General features: G+C 51.6%; 1 protein-coding gene and 1 long non-coding RNA gene across 2 annotated transcripts in view; one reads left to right on the top strand and one right to left on the bottom strand.

Moving 5' to 3' along the window:
* Positions 1-19,555, bottom strand: part of LOC127474833 (zinc finger protein 883-like) — a gene marked incomplete at its 3' end in the record, with an annotated part of 325,030 nt that overhangs the window by 295,980 nt on the left and 9,495 nt on the right. The gene's annotated exons all lie outside the window — the stretch shown is intronic.
* Positions 1,632-2,482, top strand: LOC127474972 (uncharacterized). Its single transcript, XR_007906027.1, has 3 exons — positions 1,632-1,758; positions 2,014-2,147; positions 2,352-2,482. It is a non-coding gene; the product is annotated as an uncharacterized LOC127474972 (long non-coding RNA).

Here is a 19,555-nt window from a genome sequence, read left to right as displayed (position 1 = left end):
AGTTGCTTCCTGTCAATAAACTGTGCTTACCCACACAGACAGGCCAGGGCTGCCAGGATCTGCAGCAGCTGGTCGGTGCCCGTGCTCAGCGGGCGTCCCCATGGAACAACACAGTCTCCATGGCAGGATGAGGATCGCTCACCCCAGCAGTCCTGACACCCCATTTTATCAGCTCTGCATTACACCACGTAGGGCCAGTACCCAGTATAAGGTGATGCCTGAGTGGCAGCCAAACCTTGCCTGATCATCACCTGATAGCAACAGTCTGTGCATGCCCTGCTGTAGGGCAAGGGGCCAGCCACCCCTGCCCACAGAATCTTCCTCCCATCATCATCTTTCTCACCCCTATGTATGACCTCTACCATTGTGTTTCAAGGGTAGATGTATCTATCTTGCAATATGTAGCAAAACCAAGGAAGAACTCAGCTCTGATAATAGGGGATATCAGGCTGACTTGCTAAAAAGCACAATGGACCTTACAATTCGCTTGTGCCATGAAGTTCCATTGTACCATACTCTGGCTGGTTTCACATCCTAATATGATTCCTTTCTCATGCCTCTATGCTCCATTGATCATCTAATTCAAAAGTACCCCCCTTACATTTGTTTAAATATAAAATGAACCAAGGACAATTTTTGAGAGCTTTGTGTTTAGATTTCATTAGTCTGAAGTAGTAAAATAAATGGTCTTGTGTGTATTTGTCTATATAGAATCACAGACTGGTTTGGGTTGGAAGGGACCTTAAAGATCTTCTCATTCCACCCCCTGCCATGGGCAGGGACACCTTCCACTAGAGCAGGTTGATCCAAGCTGTCCTTGGACACTTGCAGGGATCCAGGGGCAGCCACAGCTTCTCTGAGAATTCCATCCCTGCCCATCACCACCCTCCCAGGGAAGGATTTCTTCCCAGTCTCCCATCTAACCCTGCTCTCTTTCAGTTGAAAAACCATTGCCCCTTGTCCTGTCCCTCCAGGCCCATAGAAAAAGTCCCTCTCCCTCCTTTTTAGAAGCCCCCTTCCCTGGTGGGGTGTCTTCAGCTTCTCCCAGGACCTGTGTGTGTCTGTATCTATCTTGTATCTGTGTATATTTATAGACAGGATATATTTTAATACATTTCTATCCATATATTTAGACATAGATATTTACACATTGTAAATATTAATGCACACCTGTCTACACAATGATGATAACTTTGTGTCCAGACCTACTCCTTCCATTCTGTAACCTTTTGGGGGGATTTATTCCTTGGGATTTCCAGGGTCTCACTTTCAGTGGAGCGGATCTTTCCCACCTGGATCTTTGCTGCATCAACTTCAAGGTGGCCAATCTGAGCCGCTGCAACCTGGCCCGTGCCAACCTGTGCTGTGCCAGCCTGGAGAGGGCTGACCTGTCAGGCTCTGTGCTGGATGGAAGAGCTGCTGCAGCTTGGGAGGGCTGGGCTTGTGTTAACAGAGAGGAGCTGGAACAAACAGAGGGGTGTAAAACATCGAGTTCTTAAATATATTCTAGAGTTGTTCTGGTTCCCAAAGCTTTTACACTTCCTCCCAGTAATGATTTAATGGGATTGACTTCCAAAGCAGAAATTAAAAGTGTCTTCTTGATTGTCTTTGGTGTTGCTCTTCCGGCTCTCAGTGACTCCTGTCTGTGCCAGTGTGCCAACCTGCCAGGGGTGAAGATGCTGCGCTCCAACGCAGAGGGAGCGTCCCTGAAAGGCTGCAACTCTGAGGACCCATCAGGCCTTCAAGCTAATCTGGAAGGTGAGAAGCTTTTGCCTTGTGAATCTGTGCCAACTGAAGCCTGTGTTTGTGCATTTCTATGGCCCAGAAAAGGTCCAGCTGTGGTTTGTCCAACCCTGAGAAGGGCCCACAAGGGCTGCACTGAGTCTGTGACCATCTCAGCCCCAAATCCCCTTGTCCTCCTCCAATTCACACAGTTCTGAGGCAGCACCAGTGTGCAGCTGCTGTGTTTCTGACTGGTTTTCCTCACAGAACCCCTTTCTGTGTGTGTTCCAGGTGCCAGCCTGAAAGGAGTGGCCATGGAGGGCAGTCAGATGACAGGAATGAACCTCCGAGTTGCAACGCTGAGAAACGCCAAACTAAAGAACTGAAACCTCAGGGGAGCAACGTTGGCAGGAACTGATTTGGAAGTGAGTTGGGATTCATTTTCCATCCTATTCCTCCTGTAGTCAACTGGTAATTGGGGGGATTGCTGGCTTTTGGCTGACCTCTCCAGCTTCAGAGTCCAATGGAGTTCAGGTAAATGGACTTCCAGTAAAGCTTTGAACAGAGTTCTGGGTGCATTCCATTGACACTTCTTTTTCTTTTCCCCTTTCTGAATTGTGACCTATCAGGTTGTGACCTCCAGGAAGCCAATTTGAGGGGCTCTGATGTGAAAGGAGCCATCTTTGAAGAGATGCTGACCCCCCTGCACATGTCCCAGAGCATCAGATAGGGAAGAGAAGACGTCAAAGAGGAAGGAATCCAAACATTTGTTGTGAGTTTCTTCACCTCCTCCCCTTCCTGAGTTAGAAGGAATGGCTATTAGACAACTTCCATTTGCAGTAGTGCCTAAGCAGACTCTTTCTGATCACTTTTGGGGAGGGAATTTTTGTTTCAGAGGTGGAAAGAGAGAGTTTCTCCCTTTGTGAAGAGAGTGAGGAAGTGGGCTGGTTCTGAAAGCAGAAAGTGGGGCTGGTTTGGGGGGGAAGGTTCAAGACTTTCATTGTTTAGCATTGCCTGACTTTGGAATGCATTTTAATTTCTAAAGCACAATATATGCAATTCTATTTGTTAAGTCTGTAGCTGCAATATGAATAGAAAATGTTATTGCTGTATAGTAGCAAAGAAAGTGGAGGTTTCCAGGTAGACAAGTGTCTTTACAGTCAGTGTCTTCATTCCTGCAGGGTGTTAATGCCAGGGGTGGTCACACAGTGCCCACAGGATGTGTTCAGGTCTCTACCGGGGTGGAAACAGTGGGGAACTGTCCTCAGAGGTCCTAAATTGCTGTGGAGTAGTTGGAGTGCAGGGTTAGAGCAGCTTTACCCCCTCAAATGTGCAGAGGAAGCTGCTGCCCCTGCAGGGACCTGCCCAGAGCCCGGATTGAGTTCCCCCTGGGAGATCCCTGGGCAGAAATGGGATGTCTTAGTCAATGCTCTGCAAAGGAGTGTGAAATTGCACCCTCAATCCCAGCTGGGAAGAAAAATTCCCCTGCTTCCACATGTCCTGAGCACTCCAGACTGGAGTTCCTGTAGCTTTTTCCTTCTTTGTTGGGAATTCAATGGACAGAGGAAAACACAGAAGTGTCCCCAAAGCAGAGAGAAGCTCTGGGGCCACAGCACCTGCTCCCCCCTCTTCTCATCCCTGCAGTAGGTGAATAAATGGCCCTCAATGTTTCCCCTCAGTGTACTCTGCAAATCCTCCTTGAAAGCAAGAGCATAATCCCATTTGCCAGCCAGATCCACTTTGGGCTGCTTAAAGTGGCTTTAAAAGCATCTTGCCTGGGGCCAAGTGCCCCTTCCACACTTGCTTTAGCTGTGGAAAAAAGCAGGGAAAGCCGTTTTTTATGTAAGCACCCTTCACATCTCAGTGTTTGTGATCTTGGGAATCCTCATGAACCTGGAACAATGCCAGATTATCGTAAGATATGTACCTGGAGATTGTTTTGACCTGTGTTTAAATCTTCCTTGCGAATATAACTGATACAAAAAAATGTAAAAAAAAAAAAGAAAAAGGGAAATAAAAAGAAAAAAAAAACAAGAAGGAAAAAGAGAAAAAGGAGAAAAAAGAGGGAAAAAAAGAACAGGAAAGAAATTAGAAAAAAAGGAAGAAAAAAGAGAAAGAAAAAAGGGGGAATAGAAAGAAGAAAGAAGAAAGAAAGAAGAAAGAGGGAAAAAAAGACAGAAAAACCAAAAAGTCCATGCAAATGGCCGCTGACCCCCTCGAGAACTACAAGTCCCAGAGTGCACCGCGCAGGGCGGTGAGCGTGGCAGGAGGCGGGCGGACGGGGCAGTGGCCGCGCGCTGATTGGCTGCAGCGGGGTCTGTGCAGGCGGTGCGCGCGCAGAGCGCCGCGTTGGCTGCCGGGAAGTCACGATGGCGCTGGGGCCTGCTTTTGTCTGTGAGACCGGGCGGGAGCGGGTGAGAGCGGGCTCTGGGGATCCCCTCGGGGGCTGCGGGGAGCGCGGCTGGGGGTGGAAAGGCTGGAGGGCTCGGGAGGGTTTAGCGCGGGGGTTCGGGGGTTCCCGAGAGGCAGAGCGCGGGATTGCAACCCTGTCGGGGGCCGCGGGGCCCGGGAGGCCTCCCAAGAACCCGGATGTTGGATTCGGGTCCTGAGAAATTCCTTCGGAAAAAAAATTCAAAACCACCCAACCAAAGAAAGAACCCTAAAAAAAGGAAAAATGAGAAAAAGGTGAAGGAAAAACTGCAAGGGCCAGGATGATTTTATTGCTTTGGTTCAGTTTTTCGTCGGTCTCCTCCTTCTCAGATTCTCTGCTCCCTTCCTTTACAGAAAGCTCTTCTGCTGTTCTGTGGTTTTGTGGTCCCTTAGGGGCTTTTCGGGGTCCCTGAGGCGGTTTTAAGGTATCTCTGGGGGGGGGTTGATGTCGTGAGGGGACTTAGGGAGGAGGTTGAAGGTCCCTGAAGGGGTTTGGGAGTCCGTGAGAAAGTTTTGGAGTCTCTGAGGGAACTGAGAAGTCCTGGATGGCTTTGGAGGGGTGTCTTTAAAGCAGTTTGGGGGGTTTCTCGGGGGCTTTTGGGAGTGTCAGAGGGTTTTGAGGGTCACAAAGAGTGTCTTGGGTACACTAGGGGGGTCTCAGGACTCACCTGCTCGTAGTGCTGCTACTCCTCTTTCCCCCCAGACATCATTAACCCCCTAAAATGTGCCCTAGCCCCCATTTTCCCTTTAATCCCCTCCCCCCACAGATCCCTTTGACCCCCTCAAGACCCCTTTTAACTCCCCCAAATACACCCAAAGCACCCAAAATCCTCCAAATCCCCATCAACCCCCCCCCAGATCTCCCCAAATCTCCCCCAGCTCCCCCTCAAATCCATTCCAACCCCCCCCCAAAGAGGGATCACCTGGCACCCTGGGACAGGAACACAGTGGGCTGTACTGGGGGCACTGGGGGGGGCTCAGGTGTCCCAGGACAACGTGGCCCAGCTCCAGGAGAGATCTGGGGAGCAGTGAGGAGGTACTGGCCTGTCCTGGTCTGTACTGGTCTGTCCTGGTCTGTACTGGTCTGACCTGGTTTGTACCCCCAATCCCCAAAGCCCTTCCCCAGCTCCCCCAGGAACCTCCCGCACCCCAAAGCCCCCCAGGCCCCCCCAGACCCCTGACTTGGTCCTGCTGCCCCTTGAGCATCTGCAGCTGCTGCAGAACCAGGCATTTCATCAGCAAATGTGCAGGTGACCCCAAGCTGGGGGTGTGTTGATGTGCTGGAAGGCAGGAGGGCTCTGCAGAGGGACCTGGCCCAGCTGGATCCATGGGCTGATTGCAAGGGGATGAGGTTCCAGCAGGCCAAGGGCCGGGTCCTGCCCTTTGGCCACAAGAAGCCCCGTCAGCCCCCCGGGCTGGGGCCAGAGTGTCTGGAGAGCAGGCAGGCAGAAAGGGAGCTGGGAGTGGGGATGGACAGGAAGCTGAAGAGGAGGCAGAGCGTGCCCAGTGTAATGTTAGAAAAGCAGAAGAGGTTCTGGGATGGTTCTAGAAAGAGAAAGAAGCCCAGAGGCCAGTGCAAGCAAGCAGCCCTCAGCTTGCCCATGATGTCCCCTCCCTGCAGGTTCCTGTCCTTGAGCCCAGGCCCTGAGGTGAGGCTGAGAAGTGGCGCGGAGGTGAGCCCAGAGCTGTCCCTGAGGTGAGGCTGAGAATAAGTGCAAGGCAGAGGTGCTGCTGAGGAAGGAGAGCCCCGTGGTGGAGAAGAGGAAAAGTTGTGCCCATCCCCGAGCAGGTGCTGTGTCCATCCCCTGTGTGCCAGGTGAGCTGGGGCTTTGCTGCAGAGCTGCGGGCGCTGATTTGAGCGTCTCCAAGTGCTGAGATGGTGGGCACCCAGGAACACAAACTGTGCCTGGCCACAGAGCCTGCAAGGAGGAGCAGAGACAGCGGTGGCAGTGTGGGGGGCTAGGTTGTCCCTGTGCCTTCCCCTGCAGGCCCTGGCTGTCCCTGCTGGCCCCTGTCCATCCCCATCAGGTCCCTGCCCGTCCCCCCGGGCTGAGCTCCCCCCAGGAAGTGCCGTGGAGCTGAAGCTGCTGCCATCCCCCCCTGCAGCCGCTGCCCCAGCCAAGGGAGCAGCAAAGGCAGGGCCAGGAGCAGAGGCAGCAGCAGGGGAGCCCTGGGGGGGGCCGGGAAGCTCTTGTGTGGGGCAGGAAAGAGGGGCTGGGCACGAGGCCGGGGCTGTGCTGAGCAGGCCCAGCCCTCACATCCCCCCAGCCAACGCCGGCTGCCCGGGGGGCTTGGGAGGGACCCCCAGCCCGTGTGCCCCACACTGAGCTGGCAGAGAGAGAGCCAAGGGACAGGGCCACGGTCAGGGCCACGGGTGAGGGACAGGCAGGGCCATTGCAGGGCCACGGTGAGGGCACAGCCTGTGGCAGCAGAGCTGCCCAGGGCCGGGGGCAGCCGGGGGTGTTGGTACCAGGCAGTGCTGGGGCCGAGCAGAGCACGAGGCCTCTTGCAGAGCCCTGGAGCAGCCTCCCACTTGCCAGCCCCACCCTGGTGGGGTGACACTGTCCCCTCCCTGCAGGACACTCCCCTGAAATTTTCGAGGGGGCCTTTTGTGTCTATTGCTGGTTGGTGGTTCCTGCTGGGGACCCGAGGGAGCCTCTGCAACCCCATCCGTGGGGCACAATCTCCTCTGCAGAGCTTGACTCACTGCAGACTTTGCAGGGAAATCTGTGCTGGCAACCTGAGTATGTCCCGAAACTCCACGCTCCCCCAGGATATTTGGGACATGTTCCACCTTCCTGGGCACCCATGGGATGGGGGGCGATTGTTCTCCTGCTGTTGCTGTTGCTGCTCCGCCCCTGTCCCTGCCCTTCCTGCCGCTGTCGGGTGAGCGGAGCAACCACGATGGGAAAGGGACGAGAGAAGCAAAAAGAGTGGGTGGGACCCCCAAAGGGAGTGTGAGGGGCGGTGGGTCACCCCCCAAGGGAACTGATGGGACCCAGGCTTTGGGGGGCAGGTGGGAAAGGGGTGGGAGAGGGGGGCTACAGGGAGGGAGAGGGGGCTTATCTTCATATTTTGGAGTATTTTTCATCTGAATTTCAGCTTTGTGTGGTTTGGGGGGATGAGGATCTTCTTGCTATTTCTGAGGGATTTTTTTGCCTGTATCTGGCTGGTTTGTGCTTTTCTGGCCTGAATCTTGGTGTTTTGGAGGTTTTTATGGTCACAGGATGCCCGGTGAGTTCGAGAGATGGACTTGGGCAGGAGGAACTCCCAAGCCAACGCGCTCAGCCCTTGTTTTCCCCCCCATCAGGATTTGTCCTTCCCAAAGCTTGGTCGGATGGAGGAGGAGGCTGCGAGGAAGAGGAAGATGCCTTGGGCCCCCCAGGCAGGTGAGGAGGAAGTCAGTGTCCCTTTGGGCGGGTGTTGTGCTGGCTCTGTCAGCCCAGCATGGCCCCGGCTGCAGGACAACCCCGCTGGCGCCGCCGTCCTGCCGGGGCTGGAGTTGGGGGGATGTCCTTGGCCTTTCCTGTGGGCCGGAGGCAAATCCCCTGCCTGTCCTTCTTGCTTCCTGCCCCAGGCCCCGAGCTGAGGACGGAGAGCGCGGAGGACAAATCCCCCCGTGAGACCCTGGTGGGAGAGGCCGTTTTGAAGGGCTCCCCGGCGCAGGAAGGCAGCGGGGAGGAAAAGGGCCGGAGATCCCCCCGCAGGAGGGGCTCCAAAGCCAGCCCAGGGTGCTCTGAGGAGGAAAGAGCCAGCCTGTGCTGGGAAGGCGGCCAGAGCTTGAGGGGGAGCTCTGACCTGGTGGTCCCTGAGCAGCCTCCCAGCAGGGAGAAACCCTTCAGATGCTTGGAATGTGGGAAGAGCTTTGGGAAGAGTTCCTACCTCCTCAGCCACCAGCACATCCACACTGGGGAACGTCCCTACACGTGTAGGGAATGTGGGAAGAGCTTCAGGGACAGCTCCAGCCTTATCCGACACCAGCGCATTCACACTGGGGAACGGCCCTACATGTGTGGGGAATGTGAGAAGAGCTTCCGCCGGAACTCCCACCTGATCCAACACCAGCGCATCCACACTGGGGAACGTCCGTACACGTGTGGGGAATGTGGGAAGAGCTTCAGCCAGAGCTCCATCCTTTGCATACACCAGCGCATCCACACTGGGGAACGGCCCTTTAAGTGCTTGGAATGTGGGAAGAGGTTTCAGACCAGCGGGCATCTCCTCCTGCATGAGCGGACGCACACGGATGAGAGGCCCTTCCGCTGCACCAGCTGCGGGAAGGGCTTCAGGTACAACTCCAACCTCATCAGCCATCGGCGCATCCACACCGGGGAGAGGCCCTACAAGTGTGGGGAGTGTGGGAAGAGCTTCACCCACAGCTCTACCTTGACCCAACACCAACGGACCCACCAGTAAAGGGAAGCCCTATCAGTGCCCCGACTGCGGGAAGAGCTTCGGCCGTAGGACTGACACGCAAAAAAAGGTTTCAAAAGGTCTTCAGGATTTTGAGTATCTGCACTCCAACTTCAGTTTATTCTTTTGAATATGTGTAAGTTTAACCTCATTTTAGTCTGAAAGCCAAATTCACCACTACCCCATTCCCTGATAACCGTGGGCTGGTTCTGACAAGTGAGGCAGAAATTACCCACTGCCCAGCAAAAACCAGTGGGGCCAGCCAGTGGTCTCTGCCCTGGCAGCCCAGTTTCCCCAGTCTCATCTCAAAATGACCAGTTACACTGAAGCAAAGAGCACTGGAACCAGTGCAACAAGCCCCAGTCTGACTTTCACACCTGCCCACGTGTCCTGTTTTCTGCTGCTCTACAGACTTCCTTGTTTAAAATACAATGGAAAAATAAACAGTTTTTGGGGTTGTTTTGCTTTTGGGCTCGGGTGGTTTTTTCCCCCCACTGTTCTCATTAACCTAATTTCAAATCTATTTTGGTGTTTGAAGATTAATTAAAATTTTGAATGATGTTTTAATGTTAATGCCTTGACCAAAGTATCAAAACATGAAAAATAAAAAAAACAAACCACAAAGCTGTCCATTTTTGTCACAATCAAACACTCAGAAGTACTAACATAAGCACAGTGAAAACCCCATAAATAAGACCATTAAAATAATTTTAATATTTATATATTAATATATTTTTACTAAACTTAACATAAGGAAATTTAATTCATGACATCAGCTTTCCCCACCTCTCAAAAAGGTAATTTAGTTACATCTTAGTCACCCTTGAAAGGCTCTTTCCAGTTGGGTTGGCCTCTGCCTTAGACATTCATGAGATCTACCAAAACCAACTTAAGGGCAAATTTCCCTACCAGGTTCAACTGCATTGGTTGTACCAAAAACTTTGCAAGTAACCCCACAACTTTCATCTTAAACTCTTCTCTCAACCTTGTAAGATAATTAGCAGTAAACAGACCTGATAATGTGTTATAATTAAGAATTTCTTGTTCTCAGAGTTATTCATACACTAAAAAGATGCCACAGGAACGGCCAAAATATTAATAGCAACTTCTACACTTTGGAAATCTACATTTGGTTTAAAAGATTTCACGGTGGTTGTTTCCTTAGGAATTCAGGCACATTTTACTGACAAGTTTCAGTAAAGTTACAAGAACATCTTTCTCCACCAAGACACATGCAGTGATCCTAACCTGAGGTAGGCACTGAAAAGCCCAATTTTTTTCTTAGCTGTCACGAGTCTTTCATTCCTTCTGCCACATCAATTAGGCATCAGCCCATTTTTCAAGCTGCTGTTCTCTGCCAGCTCCTGGTTTGGTTTCCAAGCCCAGTATTCTTGCCACAATAAAATCAGGGACCTGGGCAGTCATGTCAGAATGACAAAGAGTACTGACCCTCCCTGCCAAGGGAGACAAACCATTCCCAACCTCGACCAAAGGGTCAAGGCAACGATTCTGAAACAAAATTTACAAAGTTTTTCTCTTCAGTTCTTTGCTGAATGCCTTTTTTTTTTAACATTTATTTTATTTAAATTTTTTTTATATATTTATGTTTTTACATCATATATTTATTTTATATTTTATATTTATTTCATATTTATATTTTTAATATTTATTTTTTATATTTTTATATTTAAGGTGTAGGAATTTGAATTTATATTTGGGTACCATTTTATTCAAACATTTATTTTATTTAAACATTTTTTATACCTTTATGGTTTTTTAATGTATTTAAGGCGTAGGAATTCGAATTTATATTTGGGTACCATTTTATTCAAACATTTATTTTATTTAAACATTTATTTTATTTAAACATTTTTTACGTATTTATATTTTTTAATATATTTAAGGCAAAGGAATTTGAATTTATATTTGGGTACCATTTTATTTAAACATTTATTTTATTTAAACATTTGTTTTATTTAAACATTTTTTACGTATTTATATTTTTTAATATATTTAAGGCATAGGAATTTGAATTTATATTTGGGTACCATTTTATTCAAACATTTATTTTATTTAAACACTTTTTATATTTTTATTTATATATTTTTAATATATTTAAGGTGTAGGAATTTGAATTTTTATTTGGATACCATTTTATTTAAACATTTATTTTATTTAAACATTTTTTACATATTTATATTTTACCACCATCAGATGTTCTGTAAGCACAGCAGTCAAAGCACAACTCATGTAGGTTTGGGTATTTTTAGCTAAGGCTGTTTGCCAGGTTTCTCACATTTAGAGAGGAATTCCCGGTAAGATGTGACTTTATTCACAGATGCACTCTTTTTTGGGTGGTATTTTGAAATAATAAAACTTTATTGCCTTAAGCAAAGTATGTCAACTGCAATAAAGCTCCTGGTGTTTTCAAGTATTTTCCTTCTTCTCTTAAACAAATGGAAAATGAAAATCGGTGCTTCAACTAAACATTATCTGTGCTAACCAGAGAGGGCAATACTGGATCTTTCAGGATCCACACATTTGGATGCTTTTGCAATTGGTGTTTGAAGCAACTTCTTTTGTAGACAACTGTTTCACTAAGTAAATTAAGGCTTTCACATTCAGCCCCTTCCTTTAGGTAAGGATTATAAACCAGAAAAGGAGGGAAGAATTACTCGGGGTGTAACTGAAAGGCCAAAGTCCTACCCAAGAAACCACATGTGACAACAGCTCATTTACAACCCAGTGAGAAAACAAACAAAAATGCACCCAGAAAGATTCAGGAGTCATGTGAAGATGAATATAAAAATGGAACATGAGTCACGTGTTTTAGAGATTCGAGCAGATGACTGGGGGCTAGAAAGGCGTCAGTGGATGGCACAGGAAGAGTTTTGAGGAAGAGCTGGAAGGAGAAACCTGGCAAGAAATCTGCTGTTCTACACAGACCTGCAGTGGGAAAAACAGTTTAAGACTTCTGAAGGAACAAAGTAATAAAACTCACAGAGCCCAGGAGCAGAAGAGATTCAATACTTGCCAAAAAGCATCAAAACTAAGCTCATGGACACGCATTAAAAACTGAATTCCTCCAATTCATGAATTCCACTTTTTTGCTTTGGGACTGAACTCGGTGATAAAACTGGTCCAAAGTCACAAAATGTGGCAGGGACAACAAAAGGTCAAGACCAAATTCCTTTTAGTGAAGGAAACTGGAAAAGATTCTGTTCCCGTATTCATCCAGTAGAGATGAATAATTTTTTAATTATTAATTATTAATTTTAATTTTTCTACTCAAGCCTGCCAATGTTGTTTTTTGACTATGTGAGGAATGATCTGAAGTCTATCAGCTCGCAGTTTAATTTAAAAAAACCCAAAACCAAACAAATAAAAAACTGTACTAGCTTTACATATCATTTTGTGCAAAGCCAGACCTTTGATTGGGTGTTTTTAAAAAGCTAAAAAGTAAATGTTATTAAGGAAGAACAACTTACCAGTCCTTCGACCAAGAGCAGTTATTTTCCTTACAGTGAGCGAATCAATTCCTCCACACATCTGCAGGGAAAATGGGATACTAATGCACTTGAATTAAAATTAAAAATAACAAAGAAATCCTAAGGAGCAAGCATTGGACTGTATTACACAAGTCCCATCCCTGAATGAAAAAAAACCAAACAAACAAGCATTACAGATGACAGCATATGCTACAAAAGACATTTTATAAAAAGCTTTCAAGTATCACCAGGGAATGTGTTATCAAAGAACCTGTGCAAACCACCCAAGAAATTCAGGCCCCATCCTGTACACAAATCCCTGGAGAAATTACCACCAGACAAACACAGATAACCACATATTGCTCTTACAAGAAAAGACAGCTCCAAAGAGCTCAGAAAAGTAAACAAGGGACAGGTAAAACTGCCTTTATTGTAATGCCTGTTCAGCACAAACAGCATCAGGGCAATCCAGGAAAGGTGCAGACCATTAAGACTGAAGTGCTCAATTTTGTATTTAGCATGGAACATGCAGGTCAGCCAAGATCTGCTCCTGACACTGCGGGGTTTAATTTTAATCTTTAATTTTGCTGTTTTTTGAAGAGCAGGTCAGTTAAAAGTTGCAGCTTTAGACATTTCAGGATTTAACATCAGGAACACAAGTCTTGGGTCTCACAGGCTCAGTCCCCTCATTATCCTCAGGCTGGTCTTGCCTTCATTGTCACAGACTGTGCAATATCTCAACTCCCTCCTCCCGCCGCCGGCACAACATGGCCGCCCGCTCACTGCTCAGGGAGAGGCGGGAGCGGCCACCGCCCCCTTCCACTGCCACCAGGCCGGGCCGAGCCCACCTCCGCCCGCCCCAGCCCAGCCCCGACCCTGCTCGGGCCGACCCCACCTTCTCTGCCAGACCCTTCTCCAGACATCTCTTCGTACCCTCGCCTGCCTGCACGGCGAGGTTCAGCCCCCCCGAGGTGGCTGCTGGCGCCCCGCATCTCGCTTGCTGCCATTCCACAAACAACACCTCTGTTCTCATCAGCCCTTGACGTGGCCTGGCCCAGGGGGAGCTCACCCACCAGGCTCACCACAGAGAGCGGGGCCACAAACCCCTCTCCTCTGATCCGAGTACACACCCTGTGTTGGGCACCCTCAGCTCCTGAGGGACGGAGCCACAACAACCCCACACCCGCCCCTCTGCCACATCAGTCCCAGCCCTCGTTACCGCTGCTCAGAAACAGCACAGACACCTAAAGAAAACTAGGTGTCCTACTTTTTTTAGCCAACACCATAGAGACTGCCTGGCATGCCAATGTCACCAGGACACTGTCTCCTATTTTGACTACAGCCATGGAAACCACTTCAGATGTCAGCAGGATGGAAGGGCATCCCCCCCATTCCTCATCACTGCCATCAGTGCTGTCCCCAGCCCCAGCTATGGTGTTCCTGTGCGAGAAGCACACCCAGCAAACATGACTAGAATTAATATTTACATACTTCAGCAGTCACTGTAAATTATATACATGCCTTTGCCTTCTTTCATTTGCCCAGCTTACTCCATTAAAACCAGAAATTTTCCCATTCTTCCTTTTTCATACTAACAATGTGAGTAGTTATGGCAGAATTTAACCAACAATGCTCCAAGTGATTATGGAAGGTCTCAGGAGCCAATCTGGCTCTTGAAATCACACAGCTGGACTTTTAGCAGCGCTCTCCTGAGCTGGGTCCTGGAAAAGCCTCAGGGAGGTGGTCAGCTGAAAAGAATCAATCACTATGACTCTGAGCCAAGAGATGTATTTCCTTTGAAACTACAGAGAAAAGCTGACCTCGTGTATAGGATAGCAGGGGATATCTACTGCTTGTAGACAGTGGGATAAGGTGTTACCATTTCAAAGACGAGATGGTGGGGGCCCACATAAAGGTACTCCCTTTACAAAAAACACCACTCGCACCCAATGTTATGCCTCCAGCGCTCCTTTATTTTTTTGGAACAGTGCGTCTACTAATAAAGATTTGTGGGCTTTGGGGTTTTAGGGTCAACGTAGCATAATTTTCTGCATCGTTGGGGCCCGTTGCTAGGGGCTGGTTCCACATCCACAAGTGCTGGAACACTGCTAGGTGTCAGGTGGTGTGTCACAGGGGGGCCCTTTGTGACATCCCATCACAGCACACGTGGTCAGCACAGCCACAGTGCCAGCCCCATTGTCCGGCAGGACAGCGACGCGACAGGACGGGAGCACGGAGCTGGCGAGGATCTTCTGAGCACAGCTCCAGGCTTTCCCTGTTGACTCGTAGTGCGACGGTTTTTCCGTGAAGATTCCCACTTCCCCTTTCCCTACTTCTAGTAGTTTTCTAGAAAACTACTTCTACTACTTCTAGTAGTTTTCTAGTAGGATGGAGCAGACACCCCCCAGCAAGCCCAGGATGGCCTGGGCGGAGGAGGGTGCTGCCCAGAAAAGCGGCTCTCCAAAAGAGCCCCATGAGGTGGCCTGGGAGGAGGAGGCTGCTGCCCAGAAAAGCTGGTCTGCAGCAGAACTCTCCCAGTGGATCCTGGTGAACCCACCGCAGATGGGGATGGGTGAGTGAGGGGACTGGGCAGGGCTGGGGCTCTGCAGCGCATCCTGCAATGATCCTCCCTGCTCTATCCCTCTCTTAGATGTCAGCTTGTTCCCCCTGTCCAGAGAAGAACAGGAAGTGGTGGACTCCATCCAGGCCCTTGACAGCCCCAAGGAGGTAAGTGTGGCCAGTTGGACGGCAGCTGTGCCAGCATCTAAGGCAGGGGCTCTGCTGCTGGGCTGCTGGAGGGGTGCTGGCTGGGCAGAGCTGCTGCTCCCGCAGGCCACTGCCCCTCAGGGCTCCAGTCTCGCTGGCCACGTTTCCCCCCTCTCATGCTCCCTGTTTGTCTCTCTGTCCTCCGGCTGCCAGAATCTGGTCCACAAGACCAGCTTTCTTCAGAAAGTCGTGCGCCTGTGCAGAAGCACCGCCGGCAGTGGCTCATCCCAGCGCTTGGTCCACTTCTGCCACAGATATGAGGTGGTCGAGAGGATTCAGGTGAGGGGACACTCGGTGCTCTGGGGAAGGGGGCAAGGCCCCTGGCACTGGCACCCTGTGAGGGCTAGGCTCTGGTGGCACTGGGTGCTGGCAGCTGCCGGGTCCCAGCTGCGTTGTGCTCTGCAGATGCTGCTGGACGCTGAGTCCTGTATCAACGAGCGTGCCGAGGACGACCGCGACAGGGATCTGATCCAGCAGATGAACCACCGCGAGCGGGAGATGAAGCACACAGAAGTGCGGAAGCTCGCCCTCTTTGCCATTGAAAGATTGAGGTACCCGCTCATCACTGCCAGGGACCCCTTCCCCAGAGGACCTCCGCCCCCTGCACAAGGCCTGGAGGCGCTTCCCCCGGCACCATTGTCCACTTGGGCCCTTCCTCTTTGCAGCGCGGTGAACGAGGTGCTGGAGGGCAAAACGAGAAGGCTCCTAGAAGCCTGCTTCAGAGCTGTCCTCTTCCTTCCTAAATGGGACACCTATGTATGGGATGGATATGAGCGCAGGAATCAGGTAAGTGCTGGTTGAGCTCCAGGAGCCACCAGTCCCTCTGGGCTGCTCTCTGGCCATCCTGCGCGTCACGTAAGATACGCAGGGATCCCCAGAAATGCCAAGGCAGTGGAAAGAATGCAGAAAGTTTATTTAGAAGGACAGAACCCGAGAAACATAAGAGTGTGGTTTGCGCACCAGGCCTCAGGGAGAAAAAGGCACCTCCTGTTTTCTCCTTCCAGTTTTTATTCTCTCTGCTCCCTGATCTCTCTCTGCTGGAATGCAAAGGCCTGTGGCATCTGTCTGCTCACAGTAGACTGCCTGCTTTTAGGTCTCTCCTGGGCAGCGTGGGTGGCTCTCCTTCCTGGCACTGGGAGCTCAGATGCATCTCCTGGGGGTGAAGAATCACTGCCAGCGCTCTCTGTCCTCCTTGCAGACCCTGCAAGCCCTGGACCCCATGCTGACGGCAATCGTGCGGAACACTCCTCCCTCCAGACTGGGCGAGGAGCTGCAGAACATCTTGCAGGTCTGGCCTGTGCAAAGAGTGGCAGTCCCGGGGCTGTTCCTCACCCTGTGGGGCAGGGGTTGCCCACTCCTGGGTGGGTGGTCTCCAGACAAGTGCCATGGTGGCAGAGCACGCTGTGGGGACAGTGCCCCCCTCCTGTGTCACCAGGCTCTTCTGGAGCACAGAGAGTGGCACCTGCCTTCCTGCCTGGCCCACAAGGGAGCCCAGGGGCAGGAGCCCTGCTCCAGGCTTTGCTGGGGCTCAGAGGAAACCTTGAGGGACAGTGCAAGTCCCACCCAGGAGCCGAGCTGAGCTGCTGCTGCTGCTGCTGCTGCTGCTGCTGGAGTGGGTGTCTGCTCCGGGGGCTCACCAGCAGCTCCTCTTTGCTCAGGTGCTGGTGGACTTTACCAGATATGATATTGTCACCGTGTGGGAAGAAGCCATGGAGAGGATTTACACGCTGTGCAGATGGTTGAACAGCTATTCCCAACGGCAGGTAAGGCCCAGGAAGCCTCCAGCCAGGCTGTGCCCCTGCCCTGCCGCTCTCCCTGCCAGGGCTGCTGCCCAGCTGAGGGCTCCAGGAGACAGGGCCACAGGGTCCTGCAAAGCCTGCACTCCCCAGGGATCCAGCCCTGGGCACACTCTCAGGTATGGGGCCCTGGCACCAGCTGCCTGCCCTCAACCCTGCTGCTCTTCTTCCTCCCTCCCTCCCTCCCATGGGACCTCCTGAAACAAAAAGAAGTCCACTGTCATCGAGATCCCATTCCTTGGACAGCTGCTGGGATTTGTCCTCCTTCAACCATTCTCAGGACGTCGGGCAACTGTTGCGCACCTCAGCGAATTCATCTGTAAGCAAAAAGCTAAGGGGGATTGTGGTGGCCTTCGTCCCTCTGCACACAGACATCACCTCCCAGCTCTGCTTCTCTGCTTGACCACCTTTGTCCCTCCAGCTGCTCCCCGCAGCATCCCAGCTCTCTTTTGCTGTACAAGTGGAGTGCTCTCCTCAAGTCTTGCACCTGTTCTCTGCTGCTCTCCTTCCCCGCTCCTTTCACCATCTTCAACCCTGCCTGTTTGTGGAGCCCACTCTGACCCCCTCCCTCCACAATCTCCTTCTGGCCTGCCATCTCCCAAGCAGATCTCGGGCTGCTTTGGAAAGCCTGATGGCAAAGCTGCTCTCCCTGACTTGCACGTCTGCCCTGCTCTTTAGGCAGGACCAGGCTAAGGGGCAAACGATACGCGCGCCACGTGGAAGGTGAAATCACCTGCTTCTGCAGGACTCTCGGAAAAAAGTGCGGTATCAAGGTAATGAGCTCCCCCGTTGCTGAGACTCTTGTCTGTGCCATCGGCAGGGCACTCCTGTGAGCCAAAGGCACCCGGAATCAGGGGGGCTGACAGGGCCTCAGTGTCCCTGATGAGAGGGTTCCTGCTGTCCCCAAGCAGGGACTGTCTGAGGGCGGCACTCTGCTGGTGTCCCAGCAGCAGCTGCAGCTCTCCTGCCCAGCAGTGAGCCCTGGTACTGTGCAGGGCCAGCACCCCGTGAGCATGAGCCCAGCCCTCCTGCCTCAGCCTAAGGACCCTCTGCTCTTGTCCTCCCCCACACAGTGACTGTGGGCACTGCTGCCAGCACTGCTGGGCACCTGTGGCCAGGGCTGCTCTCGCTGCCCAGCTGAGCAGCACCAGCAGGGGCCTTGGGGTGACATCTTTGCTCTCCTCCTTCCTGCCGCAGCCCTTCGAGAGATACCTCACGCGCTCGGAGAGGACGCACATCGTCCTTGAAACCCTGGAGCAGAAAGATGCACAGAATTATCAATGGGTACCTGGAGAGACTCGTCCATGGGTTGAACCATTTGGGTGGAACCTTTACAGAGGGCGCAGGACCATAGCAGAAAAGATTTTGTGGCTGGCCACATATGACCCGTGCTTCTTCCTGACAGATGTAAGTGGCCTGTGGCTGGATTGCCCTGCCCTTCAGCCCTAGAAGGCCTTGTTCCTCTCTCCATCCCTCCCTGCCAAACCCAGGTGTCTCAGGCACCTGAAGGCATCTGAAGGCAGCAGAGTGGTATGGAAAGGGCAGCTGAGGCTGCACTACCGTGGCAGCACTCTCCTCACCTCTGTCCCCTTCAGGTGCCAAAGATTTTGAGCTTCCTGCATGAAAGACTGCCAGGCGTGAAGTGTGAACTTGTGCAGGAGTGCTTCCACTCCCTGCTTCTGCTGCTAGCGGACTTTTTCCCAAGGAAGGTAGTCGCCACACTGTTGAGCATCGCTCCACAAGGAGACAGGTACTGGCCCTGAAAAGCCTGAGGGTTTGTTGGCTGTGGGGAGATGGAGCCTGAGACTCTCTGGCTCCCAGAGCCAAGGAATGATGGAGGACAGCCCTGAGGAGAGGGGTTCTCCATCCCACCAAGCTTTCCAGCCCTGCTGGGTTGTCCAGGCCTGCAGCAGACAAAGCTGGCCCAGCCAGCCCAGAGCCACCCTGCTGCTCCCAGCCTAGAGGGGAACACCAGCTCAGTGCCCTGCTGCCTGCCCAGGCAGGGCCCCAGGCACCTGGGCTGGCCCAGCCACGCTGCACTCCAGGCTGCCCTACTGACACAGAGCTCTGCCTTGCAGTGTGGCCAGGCAAATGTGGCAGAGCATCTTCTCAGAGCCCGAGATTGGAGACAAGATATTATGGCCATTCGCTGTCATGCTCTGGGTCGACTGGTGGCCCTGCAGTCTAAGCGCTTCTTCTTCAGAAAGCAGCTCCACCTCTGACTTGGCTGTGAGTTACCAGAAAAGGACTTGATCCCCTGCCACGAGCCCTGCAGACTCTGCCAGGCTCTCACTACTGTGCTTGCTTCTACAGCCATTGCCCAGTGGCACTAGCGTGAAGTTTGAGTGGGAGGACAAGGACAAAGACTTTGAATACCTTCAGAATGACAACTTTGATATCGATGAGGAGCTTCCAACCCTCCCAGCCTCCCAGGTGCTCGAAGGCCTCATCGTGCTGTGCGAGACACCTGAGCTGGTGAGCAGGGTGGTGTCAGGGACAGCCATGGTGGCATCCAGGGCTCTGGGGCTGTGGGTAAGGCAGTGGCTTGGCGTGGGCTGGGAGGCAGGTGTTAGAGGAAGTGCTGCCAACTGCCCTGATGCCATGCTGGGGACTGGTGGCTGCCTGGGGAGCTTTCCAGGCATGGATCTTATCACAGAAAAGAAACTCTGTCCTTCATACAGGCAAGAAAACTGGAGTTCCTGGTGCCACACATGATGGAGCTCCTGTGGGTTGGCAGAGAAGACCTTAAGACAAAGGTCATTATGATCCTGAAAAGACTGATAAATCAAAACCTGGAGAAGAAAAAGGCCAGCCCGATGGATGAGTATTTGGTGGAGAACCTGCCGCGCTTCTTTGACATGGTAAGGTTGATGTGGGAGCGTGAGGCCTGAGATGGGCACTGGGCAGTGAGAGCTGCCCTGCACCCAGCCCTGTCAGCAG

Source organism: Manacus candei, unplaced genomic scaffold (genome assembly GCF_025592945.1).
Source record: "Manacus candei isolate 608988 ecotype Guabito, Panama unplaced genomic scaffold, ASM2559294v1 h1tg000045l, whole genome shotgun sequence".
NCBI lineage: Eukaryota > Metazoa > Chordata > Aves > Passeriformes > Pipridae > Manacus > Manacus candei.
Note: the sequence above shows the minus strand (reverse complement) of the source record. Positions and strands in the feature narration are given on the sequence as shown.